Source organism: Danio rerio, chromosome 16, assembly GCF_049306965.1.
Source record: "Danio rerio strain Tuebingen ecotype United States chromosome 16, GRCz12tu, whole genome shotgun sequence".
In the NCBI taxonomy this organism is placed as follows: Eukaryota; Metazoa; Chordata; class Actinopteri; order Cypriniformes; family Danionidae; genus Danio; species Danio rerio.
The window spans coordinates 11,003,737-11,010,000 of NC_133191.1; the positions used below are offsets into that span (position 1 = coordinate 11,003,737).

The 6,264-nt window shown below is 34.0% G+C and overlaps 1 long non-coding RNA gene across 2 annotated transcripts in view; it reads left to right on the forward strand.

Moving 5' to 3' along the window:
- The first annotated feature begins 1,147 nt into the window (after nucleotides 1-1,147).
- LOC103910032 (uncharacterized) overlaps nucleotides 1,148-6,264 on the forward strand; it is a 6,898-nt gene continuing 1,781 nt past the window's right edge. The window contains exons 1-2 of one of the 2 annotated variants that reach the window (XR_660111.4): nucleotides 1,148-1,283; nucleotides 1,357-1,454. This is a non-coding gene — a long non-coding RNA (uncharacterized lncRNA). The remainder of the gene's footprint in view (nucleotides 1,284-1,356; nucleotides 1,455-6,264) is intronic. The other variant, XR_012392018.1, reaches the window with a different exon arrangement.

A 6,264-nucleotide genomic window follows, 5' to 3' on the forward strand; every position in this document is an offset into this window, starting at 1 on the left:
ACTATTATGGTTAGAAATGTGCTGAAAAAAATCTTCCCAGAACAGAACAGAAATTGGGGAAAAAAATAAACAGGGGCGCTAATAATTCGGGAGGCTAATAATTCTGACTTCAACTGTATGTTCTAACAGGTCTGTGCACCAATGTACATAGCAAGGTTTATAAAGACTTGGAAGAGTGAGTTTGGTGTAGAGCAGCTTGACTGGCCTGCACGGAGTCCTAACCTCAACCCAACAGATAACCTTTGGGAGTGGAGTGAAGACATCTTGTCCAACATCAGGGCTTGACCCTTCAAATGTTCTTCTAAAAGAATGTTAAAAAATCCCATAAAATCATCCCTAAACCTTGTGGGAAGCCTTTAAAAATGTATATACCATGTGTATTTACAGCCTGATCTCACGAGAAAACGTAACTATTTTACGTTTTGCCAGTTTAGTGGCTAATTCGTACGAATTCGTACGATTTCAGTCGTACGAAATGATACGATTTTAAAAAGGAGGCGTGGCACCTAACCCCACCCCTAACCCCAACCGTCATTGGGGGAAAAGCAAATCGTTCTAAATTGTACGAATTCGATCGTACGAATTCATACGAATTAGCCACTAAATGAAAAAGTTACGAATTGCCGTGAGATTGTGTTGGTATTTATGTATACATAACACCTATACAGTGGCGCAAAAAGGGGGTATGCAGTATATGCGGCACACATGGGGGCGCCATTGTGCCAAAACTATTTTTGAAATTATCCATATTAAAAGTTTCAAATAATATATATATATATATATATATATATATATATATATATATATATATATATATATATATATATATATATATAATTTTTTTTTTGTTAAAAATTTTATTTAGCATTTTATACGCATATAATGTTGTATTTAATTAAATTTAAAAATCTACATGTTTTTATGAATTTATTATGTATCATATTGATTCATCAGGCCTTTTGGTAAAAAAATATCTTTAATTTATTAATGGAAATATTTTCCACATTTTATCACTTGCCTGTTATAAAATATAGTTGGATTGAAAAAGGGGCGCGCAAAAGTTGAAGCCGCATACCCATCACATACCAATGTGCAGTTGCGCCCCTGCACCTATATATGTATATATAACATCAATTCCAAATACACTGATTTCTGTAGGATGTATTTGCTTGACTCAGAAGGACTAGGGAACATCCTCCACTCCTTGACTAAGCTGTCTATAAATAAAAGAGAAGAGAGAAGGATGACAGAGGGATAAAGGGGGGAGGTTAAAGAGGCTGCAGGTAAAGTACATTTCCCCTTATCCTTTGCTTTCTCGGTGCCAGACACGGTCAAATGTGTGCTTGTACTTTTTAGACTGTGCCTGCGACTTGGACAAACTCTGACACTCTCTGTCTTTAGCCATGTGTCTGACTATGATGAGCATGGCAGCATGTGCACTGTTGTCATGGCTGGTGAGTAAAGAGTGTTTCCCTGTAGAGTAGTGTACATTCAACACCAATTTATTCACTGAAAAACTGTTATGAAAAACCTGCTGCTTACATTAAACATGATAATTACTGCATATTTTACCGTGCAATATGATGTATTTTGAAGTGAAACAAACAAAAACAATTATAGGGATTTGATTGGATTGTGAAAAGTGGACAAAGTGTCTGAATAGCTGTTTGACTAATGGTTAACACAGGATTTCTGCAGGTTTCACCGAGTTAAATGTAAGACTTTTAAAAACATTTTTAAGATCATTATGAATGAAATTTAAGACTCATGAAGTGCTAAAGGCTATATTTTTCAAATGACCTAGATGGAAAAGATTTTTATTTGACCAAACAAAAGAAATTATAATTTAATATTTATAATACATTAATAGTCAACAATTAAATATTTTAGATTTTATGTCTTAGCTAAATATTTTAAATATTGTGTAAAACATGCAAGCTCTACTTGTTTTCATACACTTTTTATCCCAACATAAACTTCGTTAAAATAAAAAAATGAGCAAATGTTTTAAAAGGTTTAAAAACGATAATAAACTAAATTTATGGACAACAATCTGTCCAGGTGGGTGTCATCAGCAGTAAATACATGGATAACTTTTAAACAAATGTTATTGTAAGGAAAATAATTAAACTGTTATGATGTTGAACTGTTATAAGAGTTTAAAATTACCTTTTTAAATAAAAAGTTTAAAATTTTATTGAGATAATTGTTGGTGATTGTATGGGTTTTGGCCAGATTGGGTAGCAATACATGAACAAAGGAAAATTAAGACCTGTTTAAAAACGTTTTAAGACCTACAACACAGTAATTCATTAAATGTAAGACTTTTTAAGGCCCAAAGTTTGGATTTTGAGATTTATGACATTTTAAGACTTTTTAAAACCCTGCAGAAACCCTGTAACAGTATTCAACAGCCTACATGGTCTGGTGACGTCAGCAGAAAAGAGTTGTTGTGGAGGTAGAGCCAGTTACTATACTGTGGGGAAAATAAGTATTGAACACATCATGTTTTTTTTTCAGGGAATGATATTTCTAAAGGAGCTGGAATTGAGCCAGATTTTGGTAAAAATTCAAACATAAAAATAAAACAAAAAAAATTTAAAATCTGAAAATTTCGGTATGTGTAATAACAACTAAGGAGAAAGCACTGAACTAATGCTAAATTTAATACTTTATGTAAAAGACTTTTTTAATGATGGCAGCTTAAAGACACCTCTAATATGGAGAATGAAGTGAAATGCATTGCTCAGGTGTGATTTATTTTTATTTTTCACAGACAGAGATCTTGATGGTTCTGTAGGTCTCGTTGATCAAATCTGATCTTTATTTTATATTGGATTCAAGTCAGGTGATTGGATGGGCCATTCTACAGCTTGATTTTCTTTCTCTGAAATCATTCGAGAAATTCCTTGGCTGTGTTTTGGGTCATTGTCTTGTTGAAATGTCCACTCTGGTTTCATCTTCATCATCCTGCTACTGTAAATATTGGACTTGGAGTTGAAAAGCAACTAAAATTAATTTACAATGACAAAGGGGATGCTGAATAAGATCTGAGAGATTTCAGCTGCTCTCTGGGATTTCACTGCCTTTCTATGCCTCCCTTGCTTTATGAGTTCAATTCTTTTTCCTGTGTTATTTCATTTCATTACATATAACTTCAACTAAAAAACAAAGTAGATTTGTTTTTTTGTTTGTTTGTTTGTTTGTTTGTTTGCATATAGGGATTTCTTGAGTTGCTATGTTGCTATCAACATCCAGTGACAATTTTAAGTCAACAGCACCTTTAGAAATATGTTTTCTGAGAAAAATGGTGAGATATTCAATATTTCCCCACTGTATGGTGATTACAATATCATGTCAATATCATCAAATTGTTAACAATAACACCAAGTGTGTGTAATAAGAAACTTTTATGTTAACACGCCATGTTGACTTACAACACATTTATTAAAAAGGTTGTGATTCTGCTTAAGGTGAGAGTGCAGCCAAAAAAAAAGTGACTTTATGATCCTGTCTTTTCTGAGATTCCAAGCTTTTTGGCTTTTCTTAGTGTGTTTTTTCAGTCTAATGTGAAAAAATTATTCAGAATATGCAGTTAAATGTTTACTTTGTCACATTTTATCAATCTGTGTCTGTATATTTCAATTACAAAACTATTTTTTTCTCCTGTATTAAACTATAAATCTCTGCTTCAGCAGGACTTTCAAAACTGTACAAATTAAGCTCTACAGTTTTTTTACAATCTTTTGAGAAAGACAAAAAACAAACAAAACAAAAAACAATCTTATTTAATTAACTGGGAAAGTATATCAAAACCTTATTCATGTGTAGTGTCTTTGCTTAGCGTTTTATTTTCAGATGTACAATATAAAGTACTTTGAGGGCTAGGAGCAGTTGAGATAACCAGGGCCTCGGGATCGTATTGCAGATTACTCCTCATATTACTGATGGCACACAGAGCAGTGCTAATCTGTCACTATTTGAGAGGGATTAGCTCAGATATGACGTCGAGTGAGCTGTCCACAGTGACAAATGTTTGGGAACTATTTGATATTTGTAAAACCAACCTTGTGGCATAGCACCAGAAAACATTTCATCTTGCATCGGCTTAGTCCCTTTATCTATCAGGGGTCACCACAGAGGAATGAACCACCAATTTATCCAGGATATTTTTTTACACAGTGGATGCACTTCCAGCTGCAACCCAGTACTGGGAAACACCCATACACTCTTGCATTGTGAAATGTAATTAATGAAATACATATGGTGAGCTCATATTAAATTTTATTATAGTTTAAATGATTTAAAACATCTTTTCTCTTTACAGAACAACAAGACAATCATCTTGTGTAAAAACATGAATATTTTTACGTAAGTCATTATTTTAGCCCCAACTGTTTGCATGTTATCTTTGTTTTCATGTGGGTTTCCTCTGGGTGCTCTGGTTTTCCCCACAGTCCAAAGACATGCAGTACAGGTGAATCGAACAGGCCAGTGGTTCTCAGACTTTTTTCATCGGCTACCACCTCAAAAATAAATTGTCCCTCCAAGTACCACGATAATGACCGGTATTGAAATCAAGTAACGTAGTAGGCCCAGTAAAACAGCTACAGCTCTGACAGCTTTAACCACTATTTTTAAGAAAATAATTTTTATTATCAGCCACTTTAAACATTATAAATACATTTGAACATTAACACTGTACTGTGTCTAAAAAAAACAAACAAACAAAATAAAATGTCAACGTTTAAATTAAAACGTGCTTTTAAAAGTTAATTAAAAAGGGTAGGCTACTGTTCTTAAAAAGTAAAAAAATAAATAAAAAACTCCTGTACTTAAATGTAAAGTGTTAACCTATAGTATCCTGTTTAACAAAACCTGGAAATGTTGCTTGGACCTGAAAAATATAGGCATGACATTTTTGTTGCATATGACATATTGAATTCCTCTGCGTACCACTAGTGGAACACGTACCACAGTTTGAAAACCACTGGAATAAGCTAAATTGGCAGTAGCATATGTGTGTGAATGCAAGAGTGAATGGGTGTTTCACAGTTTTGCGGCTGGAAGGGCATCCGCTGAGTAAAAACATATGCTGGAAATGTTGGCGGTTCATTCCACTGTGGCGACCCCTGATCAACAAAGGGACCAAGCTGAAAAGAAAATGAATGAATGAAAAGTCATTATTTTTCCAGAGATGGGTTGCGACTGGAAGGGCATCCGCTGCGTAAAAACGTGCTGGATAAGTTGGCGGTTCATTCCGCTGTGGCGACCTCGGATTAATAAAAGGGACTAAGCTGACAAGAAAATGAATGAATGAATGAATGAAAAGTCATTATTTTTGAAAGGGGTCCGAATGCAGACCTGATGCAGATGCGATCTGAGCTGCATGCAAAGCTTTTTAATAGGCTCACCAAACTCCACCTCTAACGCTACCCGTCACAGTGACGTCACTTGCTATATTGTGTTTCTGAGAAATGCAATCTCAGCTTGATAAAGGCTGCATCAAGATATTGTGATTTTTTGCTCAGATAATAAAGGTGATGTTAAAATAATATAGGTCCTCTGTTTGGGAACAAATGCAGCATCTTTTTGATGTACTTTTTTTTTTTTTTTTTTTGATGTGCTGCTGTTTGCTGCTAAATAAAGTTTCGTAAATGCTCACACAGACTCTGCTCTCCGTTAAGTGACACTCCTGTAACTCAATTCACACCTATTAAAATTTTAAGTGCGTGATAAGTTGTATCAGACACAGACCTCGATGTGCTTTTGCAAGTTGAATAAACACAGTAGCTCTGTTCCAAAAGCTGGTGAGCTTCCTCTCTGCCTTCTATGGGCAGCATCCTGAGAGAAAAGGCACCTCATAAGTGACTGATTTGGAACGCTCTACATAGGCTTTATGTGTCACATTATTAGAGCTCCACACATGAGACTCGCTTATAATTGCAATACAGATGGCACCATACGCTTCAAATGTATTTTAAAATGTACAAGAAATGGCCATTAATATATATTTGAAAAAAATATATTCATATACAAATTCCACAAATAGGAAATTTTCACAATGTTTTTTAAAATATAAAAAAAAGAGTGTTTGGTTTATTATTTTGTAAGAAAATACATAAATTTAACACTGGAAGAAAATTATTTGTGTGTAATTTTCATTTATTTGATGTCTGAAATACCTAATGCAAGTTACTAAATAAGCTGTTAACTTTAACAGACAAAAAAAAAAAAAAAAAACTGCTAGGTTTTTATAGTTGT